Source organism: Euprymna scolopes, chromosome 32 (genome assembly GCF_053919585.1).
Source record: "Euprymna scolopes isolate OS-2025 chromosome 32, ASM5391958v1, whole genome shotgun sequence".
Taxonomy (NCBI): Eukaryota; Metazoa; Mollusca; class Cephalopoda; order Sepiida; family Sepiolidae; genus Euprymna; species Euprymna scolopes.
The window spans coordinates 30,373,756-30,393,326 of record NC_136513.1 but is presented as its reverse complement, the minus strand read 5'-3'; positions in this window follow the sequence as shown (position 1 = coordinate 30,393,326).

The window sequence follows — 19,571 nt, the reverse complement described above, 5'->3', positions numbered from 1 at the left end:
AAGATATTCTGAGCATCTCATAAAATCAAGATAGCTTACGCATGCGCGCCAACATCCATGCAAAATCCTATTCTTTTGGTTTTTCAAACAATAAGTAATTTTTATAAACAACTGAATTTTATCAGATATATGTTCACAAACATACACACACGCACACACAACCACACACGGACACACACATACACATATGTGTGTATGTGGCTGTCTGGTTACGTGGGTGTGTTTATGTGTTTGAAACGATATGTAATAACATAAAATGGTACGGTGATAACAGGTATGCAAGACAGAAAAAAACGATTAAACAGAAATGAAAAAAAAAACAAGATATTTGACCGATTTTACAAATATCACTAGAAATCGCTCGTTCGATTATCTTTCTACAGAGGTTTCATTTGAAGCGTTGGCTTATATTAAAATGGCAATAATTTTATATGTACGTCTTTCTATAGTCATATGCTTCAGAATTAGTCTCATATTGTATTGTGTATATAACAATAGCAATATTTGCTTCGGCTTTTCTTTATATCCCTACTCCAATATATAAAGGTGCTTTAAGTGGTAATCGACGGTGTTAAATCGGTTAAGTATCCGAATGCGGATACTGATGTCATGAGTTATATCGTGCCATATGCAGGTGAAGGCTTAAAAGCCAGAAACACGCGTGTCCATAGTTATAAGTTTATGCACGTACAACAATATTTAATAATATCAATAAATAAATAAATGAATAAAAACGTCTCACAAACAAGTAACGACGACTTATTCCTATATATATATATATATATATATATATAGAGAGAGAGAGAGAGAGAGAGAGAAAGAGAGAGAGAGAGAAAGAGAGAGAGAGAGATACAGATGAACTACAATAAAAGTTTATAGTGCTAACAAAACGGCTCCGGTTGCGGAAAAAAATAAAATAAAAATGAAAACAACAGCATTTCGAATATCGCTAAAAAATGGGAATACCAAAATCTTAACTTTATAAGCAGTGGAAACCGGAGCTTAAAGCGGTAATCGACGGTATTACATCGGCTAAATATGCGGATACTGATGTCATTAGTTCGATTCTGACCTGCCTGCGCTGACGAAGGCTAAAAATCCAGAAACACGCGTGTGAATACCTATAGTTTTATTCACGTTTATGTAATGTACATTCTGTTGCACTTTAAAAAATGACATTTTTAGATTTACATTTTTAGGCTAACCAGCAAAATCATAGCTAGGTTATATGCAAGTTATATTTTACGAAAAGAGTCATTTTATGAACTCTCATCGCATGAGGAAATATTTATCTTTATTTTGTATACGTTGATTGAATAATAAATTTTAACTTTCAATTCATATGCAGATTCCCAGATATTGAGCATTTTTATCTGGATATAATGTCTCTATAAATAATAGTATTGATTCTTAATTAAACAAACCATATTTGTACGTCTACGTGAAAAGTCGTGTGTTATATTTTATTGAATTATTCTGAATCTGATCTTCTATATTCAAAGCTGGCGACGCTTTCGTGAGTTTGTCCTTGAACTATTTCTAGCAAAACCTGCTAAATATCGACCCGATGATAGAAAGTGCGCGTAAAAGGCGAGGTAGGGGGAAAGATGACCCATTAACAAATACAAAACAAAAAAAAACAAAACAAAAAAAAACAGAAAGACAAACATTTCATTAATTATGCAAAGATAGAAAAAAAATTACCAAGCCCGCGAGTGTGAAATTATAAAAGCTGCGAGGAAAAGAAAATACATGACCGTTCGAGTGCTTACACAGAAGAGCATAGAAATGTATGTATATATATATATATATATATATATATATATATATATATATATATATATATATATATATACGAGCAAGGAGATCCGACGTTGTTCGGGATAGAATGTTTAACTTTCCTTTCTTTTTATTATAATCGAAACCGCAAAAATCCCTAAAATTTCAATCAAATCCATTGATTGCCTGCTCTATTTAGCCCCCCGCCCCATCAACATACTGTACTGGGATTAAAACTACATATGTTTCACAGCAGTGACGTTGTCTAAACACATTTTACATTGCCCTGTAAGTAATCCGGTGTTATATGTAAATAATTTCTTAACTTTACGTTTAAAATTCAAAAACCAGTATTATGGCTAAGTTATTCTGTAAACAAACAAACATATATATTTTTTGAACTCCCCCTATATTATAAAATATTATACAACTTATTTTATAATTGTGCTTGTGCAATATCAAAACGTTCTCATATGTACATGTGGTGTAAACGTTGGTCAAAATCCGAGTTCCTTCTTTAATTCTTTTAGTTTTGGATTATTTATTTTCGATATCTATCAAACGTATACCAATACAGAACCTACGTAAAAACACCACCCAACACATGAAGTTCTTTCGTGTGAAATCTCAGGAAACTGTCCTAGCCATTTCCGCGTTCGTATATAACGAATTCACGCACAACACACATTTCTTTATATAACAATGATCTCCCAAATCCCATCCTTAGATCATTTGTAGACATTTATGCTAATGACACTACCACATATGGCAACACTTATAAGCGCGTAAACGGCCAACCTCCTTCAATTCTCTTGTCTCTTATTTTGAGCCTGTGGTACAATGGGGGAAGTTGGCCGGTTAATTTTAACTGCATCTAAAACAAAGCTTCAACCTTTCCCGAATAACGCTCTGATTCCCGTCTGGGATCAATTGAAATGAACGGCCCTCATCTTGGGGAGGCTATATGTTTTTGACAAGCTCCTATGTCTTACCTCGACTCCTGATCCGAGATGAAACACGTACATCAACTCCATTACCAATGTTGATTGGAAAATGATGGGTTAGTTCTACCGCTTCAGTAGATATATTACTGCTGAGCTAATCTTTTCACCTTTATAGAAGCCAATGACGTCCCAGTATGGAGTAATGTTGCCATATTTGGGCAGCAGCTGCTGGAAGCAAATTATTCTGCCTTGATGGAGTTCAATATAGACCTCGTAGCCCAGTGAGAAGATGTTCTTTTGACTTTCGTGCAATCCCTTTCCAACAGAAGGGACGTTGTAAGCCTGCCTCTGGTTTATCCTTATTTTCATGGCAAGTGCTCTTTAAAGCTTTTATCTATGGTTCCCTGTGGCTTGACTCCCACAAAAAACACTCGTCTAGTTCAAATCACTATCACTAATTGCCCTCACTCTTTATCTGTGACTAAACCTTAACGTAGATTCCATGAGCAAAGCTTCTTTCTTACAACTGCAAGCATTTTGGAGCTGTGTTCTATTTTCATACTTTCTAACCGACTACGATACTGCCGTCTTCAAGTCAAATGTGAAAAAGTTCTTGATGAGAAATTACCTTTATAAATACAATTTACCAAATTTCTATTCCTAACTATTTTTCCATGGACATCTGTACAATCATTCACTCTTATCGTCGATGGCATCCTGGCCTCGATAAGTGGTGATTCCTTTGAAAAAAAAAGAAATAGTAAGACTTTTACATTTGGTCATTGTAATATAGACTTTTGCCATTTATTCGTATATTACCTCTTGTTATATTTGACATATATCGAACTTCATAAATAAAAGGATTGGTATGAATAAAGTGCATGATAAAATTTAAGCATAATTTTTCAAATATATACATATATACAGTAATTAGCATAAAGTACCGTTTCGTGGTTTCACAGCTCATCAGAGGTGCTAGACAGGCAATTACCTCAAGCCAAGTTTGAAACTCGACCGCCTGTATGACAGTCAAGGCTCCTAAACATTACGCCGATCGGCGGCCGCCGTGCGAGTCGTGAATTAAGTTTATTGTTATGCTAAGTAAACGCGTCTAAGGTTTTAGAGTGATATATTACGTACACATTTTACGTATTTACTTGAACAGTTGTCGATTTTTAACTAAAGCAAAGCATTACTTTATGCCATTATATATGTAGTGGCGTCCACGTTTCAAAATCGTTCGGTATAGGTAGCCGTACTATTGTATAAAAGATAATAAACGTGTAGCCTAATTAAGGATATATATATATATATATATATATATATATATATATATATATATATATATATTCCTTAGAAAAGGAACTGAATAAACTTACCGAAAAAATAATCCATTCAAAAAATTGGTATGCGACATATATTTTAGGATGCTAGATTTTCGAATTTAAATGTGAATTTCAAAAACCGTGCACACGTACACAAATCGGTAGATTAACAGCATTTGGTTTCACTCCCTTCTTTCGCTTCCTTTTATATTAACACATTCTTTACTTTTCAAATATCGATTTTTTTCAAACACAGTTTGTAAATCATAGATTCGTCCACTTTTGTCTAAGTGGTCACATGATCACATGACCTGGTGCCAGTGTCATGAGGAACTTGTATATTGGTGCGCATGCGTTGTATCGCACGTTCCTTTGTCCTTGCGTATATTCCCTCAGTGGTATCTTTTGTTTTATTTATATAAATCCTCACATTCTACGTTTTCTATTTTAAATATATATATATATATATATATATATATATATATATATATATATATATGTATATATATGTATATATATATATATTTGTATGTACTGTTCGCTCCCTATCTCACCTTTTCTCTTTATATATATATATATATATATATATATATATATATATATATATATATATATATATACACGTATATATATAGTAAAAAGAGGAGAGTGAGTACGCAAAGAGATGCATATAAATATATATATATATATATATATATATATATATATATATAGAGAGAGAGAGAGAGAGAGAGAGAGCAAGAGATAGGTACAAACATATCGGGAGAAAGAACGGAAGGAAGTATTACTCATATATAATACAAAAAATGCATGCATACACATATGCGTATATACATATATAAAAATTACAAGCGCGCGAAGACAGGCAGACACACAGACACACACACACACACACATATATGTATATATTGTTTTTAAAAATATAATTATCCATTGAAACATATTTTCTCGACTACGACTCATCATCAACGTGTCTCTCTCTCCATCTCTCTCCCCATCTCTTTCTCTGTATATATATATATATATATATATATATATATATATATACTTCAGAATAAAATTATCCAACAATCAGCTGGTATGGAACCTGTGATTATAGGATATACACAACCTTACTGGCAATGATATTCTATAAGTATTATCCCATCTAAATAGGAGTTGCTCGATATGCAAGATTAAGCAAAAAAAAAAAAATAAAATTCAATGAGTTACAAAAATGATGAAGTGAAAAGTCTGAGTTTCATATCAAAGCTTTTTATTATTCTATGTAAGATAAAGAATACATCAATTTATAATAATGATTTTCCATGTCTCACTGACTTTACCAAATAGGTTGTATACCATTAGTTATTGCTAATATTTTCTCTTCTGAAGAGATGGTAGACATCGAACCCCTATATGATAAGGAGTTAAAATATTTCTAATGTATTCTTTGTCTTACATAGAATAATAAAAATATTTAATATGAAACTCAAGCATTTCACGTCAGAAATTGCTTAATGTCATTAAGTAACTTAAATTTCATATATATATATATATATATATATATATATATATATATATTAGACACACACACATATATATATATATATATATATATATATATATAAATTATATATATTATATATATAAATTCAAATGTTTAAATTCGACGTTATTTCACGCGGTTAATGGCAGCCGAATGGATTAGGTCTTTGCTAATCGAGCCAGAGATGTCTCGTGTTGCGGGGTTCAAATCGTTCGACTAGTATTAATCGTGACACCCTGTACTGAAGATTCCCGAAAGGATGAAACACTAGTGTCTGTAGGTATTTAATTATTATAGTAAAAAATAATTATGACAGCCCCTTTAATAAATTTCTTTCTTATCGTTGAGCACTTTCAGTTGAATTAAAGTCGGTCAATTTAGCTCTTATGCATAGATCATCGTATAACGATTAGATCACTCTCTGACTGACGTAAATGAACATTTAAAATAAAAAATGTTTAAATTCGACGTTATTCCACGCGGTTAATGGTAGCCGAATTGATTAGGTCTTCTCTAATCGAGCCAGAGATGTCTCGTGATGCGGGGTTCGAATCGTTCGACTGGTATTAATCGTGACACCCTGCACTGAAGATTCCCGAAAGGATGAAACACTAGTGTCTGTGGGTATTTAATTATTATAATAACAAATAATTTAATTATTATAGTATAAAATAGTTATATATATATATATATATATATATATATATATATATATATATATATTTAATATATATATATATATATATATATATATATAAAGTTTACACATCAGTTCTATTCTGATCAATGAAGATAAGCAACGTTGAGCCTGGCTAGTTTTAAATTGATGGCCATTTGTCAAGTCTAGGCGCTCTATGTGTTCTCCGCTTATCCCGGTATTGTTTCCAGTCATCCTAAATCTCAATTTGCTTCTGGTATTTAACAATGCGGACCCAGGAGATGTATTGTGAATCGAATGAAATAAATGGCGAAAAAGAGAGAATAAACGAGTCAGAGGAACAGAAAAAGTAAACAGGGGGATGCGATGATACAAATAATTAAAGGTTGGACGACTGGGGACAGAAGAGAATAGATATAGATCGAATAAGTTGGCACACAGAAGAAACGGTCAGGAGTCAAGGAAAGCGTATCGAACTGAAAGAATGTTATTTTTTTCGAAAAGAAGAGCAGGGAATGTAAAGGATGATGGAGAAAATCCTATGGTATCGCATTTACTTCTTAACTTTTTATGTCATTTTTTAAAAAAATCTGTTTAATTGGATTAGAAAACAATATCGATATTAAGATATTTTTCATTTTACATGTGGACCTGTATTTCTCTCTAAACATTCGCTTCACGTTGACACACTGGTTCTCAGCAGATCATCGAAGTTAAGCAACGTTGAGCCTGACCGGTACCGATGGGTGACTAGTTGGGAAGGCGAGGAGCTGTATGTGCCGTGACATAAACTATCAAGTTGAGAAACTGGCGAAGTCTATCTTTCTGTCGAGGGTAGATGGGACTCTCTTGAGCCGTGGTAAGCACTCCACCTAGTGATGGCGTCGCGATAACATATAGTCTTGATAGCCTTGGTGAAGCATCAACTACGGAGAAGATTTGAATTACACTACAAAGTCGTGTAGTGACTTCACTCTCAGCTACGGCCCGCTGGATTGGATTGGATGCGCGCTTGGTACAAGAGTTTTTCCAAAAGTAAATCTTCTTCGTTTTTAAACTCAAAACATTATAAAGCTACGAGACGGGAGTGGTAGATGGTGTACTCCAGGTTGTATATTTCTACGTAGGCACCACCATTGTCAATACAGTATTGTCAGCAACTCAATGACACAGTATTGCTGCTGAGGAACGTCTATGACAAGGAATCGTTTTTAGAATTTCACAATCTCAATATATTTAACAGAGTTGAAACTTTCGAGACATGAATACATAAGGTCAATCATTATAACAATGCCATTCCCTTCGGACGGAGTATAAAAGAGGATGCATTACGTTTGGAACAGTCCATCGGACAATCGGTAACAGGGACAATTTGCATCAATATTTTAGTTAGTGATTACCGTCGCATTTTCTTTATTATTATTATTATTATTATTATTATTATTATTATTATTATTATTATTATTATTAATAATAATAATAATAATAATAATAATAATAATAATAATAATAATAATAATAATAATAATAATAGGTTCTCATCAGTTTTCCGAATAAAAGATATGTTGGACCTGGTCACTAACATATGGATGGCCATTTTTGGATACCAGACGCTGTATGTAGGCGTAGGTTGCCACCTGTAAGAACCTCCACGACCTTTAAAGAGGATATAGATCTATCTATGGTTCGTTTTTGCGTTTTATATTCCCTTCAGTCTTCCTCCTTCGAAGAAGCCTTTTCCTCTCGCCAAGCATTAATGAAGCTGATATACTATGTACATAACACACTTATAAAAATAATATTTGGTAATTGATGTCGGCTCAAAAATTCTGGGACAAGTGATATTTTCCGGTCTATTACAAAAAAAAAAAGAAAATAATCAAATTCATCGTTCGTTTTATTTTAATTGTTCAAAATAATTTTATTCACTTACTTAGGAGAGAGGTAAAACCAAATATGACACGAAATTGTGTTTTCTTATCTAAGAAATAAGATAGCCGATATTTTTTTTAAACAAAGAAGCACGCATAGGTCGAATACGAAACTATCATGACCGTAAAGATCTAGGCTAGTTGATTTGGTCATATTATAAATATAAGAAGAAAATTCTAAAAAAAAATTTTCAAAAATAAATTATGTGAAATAAAAAAATATAGAAATATAATTTAAGAAATCAATGAATAGTATTATTAAAAAAATATTAAATGGGTACAAGTTTTTGGGGTAACTTCTTATGATAGGTTTTAAAATAGTGATACGAAAATAGGAGTTATATAAATATTTAAATAAGCTCCTGACAAAGATGCGTCCGGGATAAATGTTTTCTCATGCTGTATTTCCTTTAAGGAAAATGTCTTTACATAATGTTCTATTGTTAAAGTGTTTTTGTATTCAATAAGTCTGAAGAAAGGCTACTCATGTAAAAATTTTCAAACTCCATAATGTTTGAATTTGTCCATATCTTCTTGAAACAATTGTAACGAACAATGAAATACACTTTTTCTTGCTATCAATTCTTTTTTTGAAGTCTTGGTTTTTGTTAATAAAGTATATGAATGCTCAATTATGAAACATGATAATTTTGTAGCTTACAATTTAAGTCATCTCTTTTTGACTTCAAATTCATTGGTATATGAACATTTACTGAATTATACAAACCTAGTAAAATTCAGAATATTACAAACACGTCCCCTTCTCTCTCTCTCTCTCTCTATATATATATATATATATATATATATATATATATATATATATATATATATATATATATATATATATATATATATATATATATATATATAAAACGGTCGTGTAGCCGAAACAATAATGTAACTTAACGGAAATATACGATAATAAAAAATAAAATGCATATTTGCTCTACAACAGTATTGATCACTTTCTTCAGGTTTTATTAATAACCATCTCCACTATATATATATAAATATATATATATATATATATATATATATATATATATATATATATATATATATATATATATATATATATATATATATATATATATATATATATACAGAATAATGAAATAAAATAAATCTACTGGTGTGCAAAACCCATAGGATCTTTTTACCTGCCGAATACCAAGAACCTCTATTACGGGATTTAGCATGCGTTTCTAATTTGAGTTCAATATCCTTTTTTGCAGCATCAATATACTATTTCCCTTACTCTATGTTGCTAAAATGATTTAAAATCTTTAAAAAACATTTGATTTAATTTTCTATGTTCATTACCTATCGTAAATCAGGTGCAAACCTTTTATAATATTTGCTAATATTTTCCCCCGGGAAGATGTATAAACATCGAAAACTCTTGGGTTAAGGAAATGTATTTCACCAGGCTGTATTCTTTGTCTTACATACAATAAAATTTCTATATATTAAATTTAACTATTACAAATTTTAAATTCCTAAATTATTATATATATATATATATATATATATATATATATATATATATATATATATATCTTTCTATCTATCTATCCACATATATATATATATTTATATATATATATATATATATATATATATATATATATATATATTTATATATATATATATATATATAAAACGGTCAACGTGTCTGTGTGGGGGTGTGTGTCGGTGTACATTTCCCTACGCAATAACTATGTCAATTTTTAGTCTAAAGACTCGACTTTTTTATACAAGTACTGAGATTTGGAAAAATCGATGTGATCGGTTTTCGGCCAGAAATTTTGCGATTAAGCGGTCAAAGTTCAACGATTTCACCTTCGAGAACTCTACCAAACTCTTCCGATAATTTTGGGTCTACGCACTTGTAATTTTTGATATAGGTTTCTTGGAGATGGATCTAACTTAATAACTTGATTTGATCCCAATACAATAAATTTTAAGGGGTCATAATAGGGGGCAAAGTTTTAAAAAATTGACCTTTGCGGTCTCTTCCAATTTACTCAGACAATTTCTGGTCTAAATGTTAGAAATTTTACATAAAGGGTATTCAAAGATAGGGCAAGCGTTTTCATCAGTTTGAGTCGCAAATTTTTATTTACCAATATATAAATGTATGTGTTATGTCTGTCTGTTTGCATGTCTGACTTAAACTTTCAATAGAGGCGACGGATTTTACCCAGATCAGGATCGTTTTAAAGTTCGACCATTCATACACCAAATATCGAATAATTGGCTAAAAACAGTAATATTTTCCTCTTCAACTAGGCACTTTTCTCCGGGGGGGGTCACTTTTTCCCAGATATTTTTTAAAATTATCCTCTCCTTTTGATTGTCTTGCCTTAATTTTTAAAAAAATGTCGCTTCCGGTTTGGCGGTGGTCGTAACAGCATAAACGTTAGGTTTTACCCCGTTCTTTTCCTCCTTTGAGGTACGGGTTCGAGCCTTCCTGCCCTCCTATAACCACTTTTTTTTTTTGCTCAACATACACATCCAAACACCCGGGCAACGCTGGGCTGAAATGCTAGTATATGTATATATAAGCGTGTTCAAAAGCATATGCATATGAGTATGTGTATGCATACATACTAGCGTATGCATACGTTTTTGTGTGCGTGTAAAATATAGACTTTATCTTTCTACAAGGGAAATAACTCCACATTTGTTGTGTCCTTACACCATTTCCGGTTTAGAAAATTGATGCAAACACCGCTTTTAACCACATGCAAAGAGTAGACGTTAACGCATCTTGATGAGGAATTATAACCGAAACAAGCCACACCACTAATCTATATAAATACCGTAGTATGTTAAACGAACGTACGTACGTGTGTCACGGCTTCCCGATTATAAATTATTCGATCGATTAAACCTATTTAAAAGAATAATAGAAAATGATGACATACTACGTACATTTAATTAGTATATTGGAACTCTAACCTCATATTCGTTGTATCATATATCCTCCTTTTAAGAAAGTGCATCTCCCGATCACCGAAAGCTCAATGTTAAAAAAAGAAATTAAATTCGGGAAAAAATGATGTAGTTTTGTGAACTTAAAATATATATTTCTTTGTCTTCTGACTAGGATCCAAATGTAGTATCTGGTCTGTTTATAGATGGTATAATGTGTTTCGCCCGACCGTTCATACAATGGATATATGTCACATACTTTTATAAAGATATTGGAGATAAACTGTAATACACAGATATATTCTAACATTACATTAACCAAATTGCGTAGATTAATACTTTTACAATTTTTACAAAAGTGCTAAAATAAATTCGCAGGTCTCCAGTCATGCTAAACGTTCACAAAATGCCCAGCTGCAATATATTGCATACAAAAGTTGTTGCTGTGGAATTTGAACAGGCACCGCTAGTTAATAATAAATATAATTTGAGACAATACTGAAGGCATATCACACCGAAAATTCATATCTCGGTAATTGACTTAACAGATATTCGAGACTATCCGGCTCGGCTGCAAAATTAACGCTTAAATCCAATTTTTGACAACCAACAAATACAAAATGCAAACCCTGCGCGAAAGCAGTTTACGCTACTCCGCCCCCCGGACTTTAACGTATCTTATTACAAATGTTTGGAAATAAACACAGCAACCATATTCAATATATTCGTACATGATTCAAAAATGTAGTAGGCAAAAAAAAAAAAAATGTTCTGTCAGCAACAGTACAACTTCAAAATAGTCAATATCGCCCACCTCCAGAAGAGAGGGAATTCCTGTCCGTGATAACCGTGGTAAAAAAAAAAAAGAGACACACTCCAATCGCCAGAAACACCCCCACACACAATTTGCAGGACACTGCCGACTCGTCTCTAGCCTCTTGCTTTTATAGTGGCCGGGAATTATCCATTTGCATAATCACATGAGAAAGAAACGTGATTTTCCGAGAGTTGCATGGGGTAAACGCTAATAAAACCCCCTGGACGCCATCTTGGAATTCTCTTTTTCCCCCCAACTGGTGACACAACAGACGTACCCGAGGTAAGCTCTTTTTCCCCTCATTTTAGTTATTGCTACTTCTGCTACACTCCCCACTGATCTCATGATCACAAACGGGGCAGGGGGGCAGTCGTCTTTGTCTGGTACTTCTCCGAAGAACCGGAGGCAGCACTTCCTCTCTGCCATCCTCCTCATCGCCATTATTGCCACCAGTCTGCTCCATAGGCGGTGTTTCACAATCAGGGCAGGGGGGCAGTATTCGTCTCTGTCGGGTACTCCTTCGTAGAGGCAAGACGGGTGGTCCTTCCTCCGCTTCTTCAGTATGTACATTATATGGCTCAAAATCCTCTCCGTCGTCCTGCATCATACTCTCTGTCTTTTCAGAAGACATCATACTGTCTGAGTCTCCCTCTTCCTCCGATGTAACAACATAATGGCGAGGGCGCAAATCCTTCACGTGACGAGGCACACCTTCCACCAAAATTGACTGAGGGCTGATCACCTTGGTCACCTCACCCTTGCCGAAGCTCGTGGTACATCGATTGTGTGGTTTTTTGACCCATACGCGATCTCCAACCTGGTAAAAGCTGTTCTTGGGACCTGGGGACGCAGTTGCGAGATTGGTCTCCTTTACTCGAACTTCGTATTGATAAATCCTGTTGGCAGGCGCAGTGGAGGGAGATGTGTCGTCTCTTGGTGTGATGTTATACCAGTAGACAGCCTCCTGTATGGGACAACACATTCTAGCCGCTATTCGTTTCACTGTACGGTGACATCGCTCCGCTATGCCATTCCCGACTGGAGCGTATGCACAACGGAATCGCAAGTGAACTCCCCATTTACGTGCAAATGCTTGGAACATATTGCTGCAGAAAGCTGTGTCAGTGTCTAAAAGGAGTTCATGCGGCGCGCCACGCTCGAGGAACACTGCCTCCAACTGATGAATCACGCTTGCCGAGTCCTGCCTTGCCAATTTCCTCCAAATGGAGAAACGCGATGGACCACAGTCTGTTAAAGTTAAAAAATGGAAGGTGCCATAATGCGTGATATCCATTCAAATTCTCTGTCAATTCTCGTTAACTTCCAGCTTTCCATTTTCCTAACTGACTGGCGCTGGGTCAATGGACTGACATTCCTCGCATTTCTGTATGACCGTTCTGACAGTTGCTTTTGTCGTGGTTGGACATCTTCTCCTGACAAAGTAGGTAGTTCGTCGCACCCCCGGATGTCCGCTATCTTTGTGAATAGCCATGATTTGACTCTAATCCAGCTCGTCTGTGTGGACCGCGCCTATCACTGGGTCAAGACCGTTTTTCTTTTTCATTGCCTCAAACCACCGCTGTGGCACTCGTGTCAGTCGGTCAGCAATGTTTCGTGCTGATGGAACCAGCGTCACATTCACTGTCAGCCCGTACTCTTTCACAAGCTCCTTAAGAGTGCTTAATCGCCTCCTAATAAGCATCTCGCTTGCTGCTTTGGTGCGTACTCGCGCCTTTCCAGTTAGCGTGTCCGAGACCCAATGGTATATGCAAACAGAATCTGTCTTTATGTGTAGCACCTTGTTCTGTCACTGGAGAGCCAAATTGATGCCTTTCAATACGGCATCCAGTTCAGCCAAGTTGATATGTTGAGAGTCATCTTCAGGTCGCAGCCAACATGCATCTTCCAACACAGTTTCACACATCTCCAAGGCTGTCCCAATTGCTAGGGAGCTAGCATCGACCCATACATTCAGCTCTTTGCCGTCCACACACCAATTTCCCTGTGCCGGATCGTTCTGCTGCGCAGATTTTAAGGTTTCGAACATCATACGATGTAGTACGGCGCCCCTTGCAAGGTGGCCTTTAACACTGCATTTGAAACAGGTCACGTTAACAGGATTATTCTGGACCCTGTTGTTGGGTGAGCGTGTGGCCGCAACCACATCCTGATTTTGTTCGCCAGTCGTCGTCAAAATTCTCGCTCTCGACATTAGCTCCCCCATGGTCAGGGCTTTGATGTTCGGCACCTGTTGAAGAGCAATTGAGATGGTGTCAGGGAATCCAGTGACAAAAATTAATTTTGTGAGTTTCTCTAAGCTTTCTCCTGTGAATCCGGCCAATCCAACCAACTGCCTGATTTTGTTGGCGTACACATCCACACGTTCACCAGCCCATCTAACCATAGTTATTTTTTTATATGCTGCAAACGCGTCATCAGTAAATGCCTCCTTTAATCGAGCCTCAATCTGGTCTATTTTCTTTTGATCGTCCTCCTCCATTTCCATGTAGAGGGCCAGCGCATCGCCTTCCAGGTATAAAGGTAGCAGACTCGCTACGTCATCCACCTGCTGAAGTTGTGCGACAAGTCTCACTTTTTACAGCCACGCTACAACGTATCCCTCGCCAGAGAACGGCTTGATAATATCACTACTTATCCGCACCTTCGCCATATTCGGGCCGAAATAGCTTGAAACAAAAATGTAGTAGGCAAAAAAAAAATAAATGTTCTGTCAGCAACAGTACAACTTCAAAATAGTCAATATCGCCCACCTCCAGAAGAGAGGGAATTCCTGTCCGTGATAACCGTGGTAAAAAAAGAGACACACTCCAATCGCCAGAAACACCCACACACACAATTTGCAGGACACTGCCGACTCGTCTCTAGCCTCCTGCTTTTATAGTGGCCGGGAATTATCCATTTGCATGATCACATGAGAAAGAAACGTGATTTTCCGAGAGTTGCATGGGGTAAACGCTAATAAAAATCCCTGGACGCCATCTTGGAATTCTCTTTTTCCCCCCCAACCGGTGACACAACAGACGTACCCGAGGTAAGCTCTTTTTCCCCTCATTTTAGTTATTGCTACTTCTGCTACAGTACATAAATATATATATAAGTGACAATTCGCTTCAAAGTCTGTTCGATCATAAACTTCATTGTAATAGCCCTTAACGGCAGTCGCTTTACTTAAATATAATTTTAAAATATTTTGTCGAATTGCAACGTGTATGATATAATATTTTCAATGTGTTGACTTATGTTGACGCCACAGAAATACATCAAAATGGAATTACAATGTTGAAAAAGTTCAAACTGGCCGAAATATGCTGATTATAACGCGGTCTTTACTTTGCATAATTAATGAATATGGTTTAATACTGTTCGCTTCAAGGAAATAATTTTAGTAGTCTTGTGACGCACGTGCTTCTATTAATACTTACTGTATTAGCTAATTTATTTCAAACGCTCAACCTTTTTTCAGAGCCGTCGTTTCTTTCAGGATTTTGACATACAGACATATATTACATATTAATTATAATAATCTTATGTATTGATTTGCGATTATGTTTTCGACCTCAATACACCAGTCAGTTCACCAACCTCTATCTTGTGTATATTTTTATAATTCTATTTTATATTGATCGATTCTGATACCAGTCTTCACCTATCGATCCATCTATCTTTTCATCAATTATTTAAAGATGTGCGTCGACTTCATCGATCACTTTGTTGAGTCTGGCCTTCTTACGCCATCTTTGAAATTAAGAACATAAGAAAATAAAAATGACAGTAAGAAATGCAAATTAAATTAAAAAACAAAAACTGCAGCTTGATATATTCTATCTAAGGCTTGATATGCTCTTAGATATTACCCCTAACAATGCTCTACACGAGAATCGACAATTTTTCTCTATGCCATCAGTTGTTTTAAATTTTCACGTTATTCATTGTGCTGCTAAATTTGAGGGATGAAGCACAAAAACCTAACCTCTCTAAGTAATATAGATGTATATACATATATGTGTGTGTATGTATATATATATGTGTATGTGTGTGTATGTATATATGTTTATATATATGTATGTGTTTGTATATATGTATGTATATATATGCGTATGTGTGTATGTATATATGTATATATATGTGTGTGTATGTATATATGTATATATATATATATATATATATATATATATAGTATATCTCTGCAATTTCATAAATGTAACTTTGTGTTTGTTTTTGTGTGTGTGTATGTATATGTGTTATATAGTATATCTCTGGAATTTTATAAATAAAACTTTGTGTTTGTGTATATGTGCGTGTGTATGTATATAACTATATATGTGTGTGTATGTATATATGTATATATATATGTGTGTGTGCGTATGTATGTATATATGCATATATATATAGTATATCTCTATATATATAATTTTATAATTTGAAACTTTGTGTGTGTGTGTGTGTGTGTGCGAGTTCGTTCAATATAAACTGCGAACCGGCTGAACATATTTTTTTCAAAATTTACAGAACCTTTTGATGTATAACTCTGGGAGTGATCTTATTTAAGATTTTTCTCAGAATACCCCCGATAATTAGCGATAATCAATAATCTAAACCGTTATTTTAATTTATCTGTCATCGGTAAAACAACACCATTTTCCATGTCGTCGCTTAGCAACAATGATAGAACAATTGACCGTGAAAATTCAACTAAGGGTAAGCTTATAGCGTGTTTTCTTTTTTTATTTTTTCATGAGATGGTCTGTAGGTTCAAACTCCGCATGTAAATTTCTTAATTTTTTTTCATTACTTCCAAAGAATTTTATAAGACTTGAACATGTATGTGATTTTTTTTATGGCGTAGACTGTAGGTTAAAACCCCACGCGTTTATTTCTTAATGTTTCATTTTCGTAAACTGCAAAAAAATATATATAATATAATTTTATAAAAGAAACAGTAGGTTCTCTAGAGTTCAATAAAGATTAACATATATTTTGGATGAAGTTACTGCATCGAGGCATGTGAAGCTTCTTCCCGGGCGATTTCACGGATTTCGGTGACAATAAAAATGTAGGAGTGTGAAATATTCCTTGACCATCATTTAATCCCGGATAACGTCGGTTCTCCCTGCTAGTATTATATATATATATATATATATATATATATATATATATATATATATATATATTAAGTAACGTGATTGGTAGTTTAACATTTAAAAATCAAATTATAATTAAATTAAAAATCCGTTTCATAAGAAGGAACAACAACAAAATCAATTATCTGTACGACCGTTTCGGAAAGCAGTGCTTTTTATTGTGGTAGACATCAAGTTACGGACAATAATTATTACATATATTTTTTTTAATAACAAAGGTCTCCTCGTCAGCAAATTTTGAAGGGTTGTTATTAAATTTAAAAGACACCATGAATAAACTTAGCATTAAAAGTAAGGCAGATGTATCTTTTAATTTTTTGCCTTTTGAAATCAGGAACTATGGTTAAAATACTCATATATATGTTTGCTATAGCTTTTCACCTTATTGATTCTCTATATACATATATTTACATGCATCTCTTTGCGTACTCACTCTCCTCTTTTTACTATATATATATATATATATATATATATATATATATATATATATATAAAGAGAAAAGGTGAGATAAGAAGCGAACAGTACACACATACATACACACACACACACACATATATATATATATACACACACACAGTGGGGGTTGCAATTGAAAATATAAACACGGGAATCTGTAGGGATAATGTCGTTCATCATGAAAGCCAAGCGACTGCAGACTAAACGGATGTGAGCCCTCGTATAATCGCCCGTAATACCAACGCTTAAACTTATACAGCATCAGAAGAAGCGGTGCCGGTATATAAGCTGTGTTTCTGTGTATGTATTGTAAATAACAGGGCGATGATAATAGCTTTAATGAGAGAAATTGAATGATTTAGATTATAATAATATACCTGTGTTTCTCGTCCTCTTTCTTTCACAATTTTCTAAGTGTGTAACGAAGCGATGACCTTTTATGGTAACAGCGGGCATAGGTGCGTGTGAGAAAATCAGCAGCAGCCTATAATAGGGGGCTAGCGTGAATATTTGCAGCAGCAGAAGCCCTCTTAGTATATATGCTTATTAAGCAAGAGTGAACTCGCTCGCGTCACGGGAAAAGAAAGAGAGAGAGAGAGAAAAAAGGGGGGGAACAGCGTATGGTCAAGGACATTAAAACTTGCGCATTAGAGAAGATGGGCGTGTTAAAACGAAAGCAAAAAGGCGCTGGCTATGGTTGGCGTCAGCTGACGGGGAGGGAGACTCTTAAAAAGCAGATTTTATGTTGCCAAGCGTTGTAAAACATTTTTTTAAGATAGGGAAATACGTTGTTGGTTGAAGGAGCACGGATTATTGCGTTTTATTTGCACCCAAAAATATGTCGGGTCTGATTTTTCTTTCATTTCGTTTGTTCCTTTGTGGCTATACCAGACAACGTGTGGTCCGAGTGCTTGATATGTAACGACACGGTAAAAGTGGATTGTTTCCTACCTGTCCTACTCTCCTTTCTTCTTTTTTACTCTTTTTCATTTTTTTCATAACCTTCCAAGTATAAAATATTATTCATCTTTTGCAATCCTACTATGTTTCTTACTTACACTGGACTTATAGAATTAGCTATCAGCATAAGGGTCGTCTATCTATCTATCTATCTATCTATCTATCTATCCATCTATCTGTCTACTTCAGTGGAGAAATATAACTTATGACAAATCTTCGGAATTAAGTTACCTCTTGCTGCTAGTTTAGATCATTTAGAACCATAGCAGCAAGTTAAAGTCTCACCTCAATCAAGGCAAATTTTTCAGGGAAATATTAGATATTTTGTAATTCATATGCAAAACTAGGAAAACAAATGAAAATGATTTAAACATTTTATGGCTGAAAAATGTGCGAAGTTAATGGAAAGTGTCACATAAACGCTACAAAATTCAGGCTTAGTTTGTTAATCTTGATCAATACTCGATGAGATTTAGAACTTACAAAATTGCCTAAAAATGTGGCATATCTATCTATATATCTATCTATCTATGTGATTCTGTGTCTATCTATCTATTCAGCGAATGATTTACCTATCTCTCCACCAACTTAACAATTGTATGTATTAAGCATCGTGCCATATATTAATATATATATATATATATATATATATATATATATATATATATATATATATATATATATATATATATATATCTGATTATCTAGCCATCTATCTATTTAATGATCTACCTTATACTTTTGTATGTTAAATAAAAATCTCGTATCAAAAGTCATATATAATTACGCATTCAATTGCATAAATGTCATGTCTAGGATTTAAAAAAAAATTCAACACACACACACACACACACAATAGTATTATTTTTTAGTAATATGTCCCTTACTCGCCATAACACCTTCCAACGTTTGGGATACTTCCTTACAAGATTGTTACACCTGTTACCTGAAATTTTGTCCCACTACTTCTAGGCAAATTCGTTTAACTTCCCTCCAATTGTCTCGGATCTCTCTTTTATACAATCAACTACAACTTTTGGCACAGGTTTTCAATTAAGCTGTGGTCAGGTGAT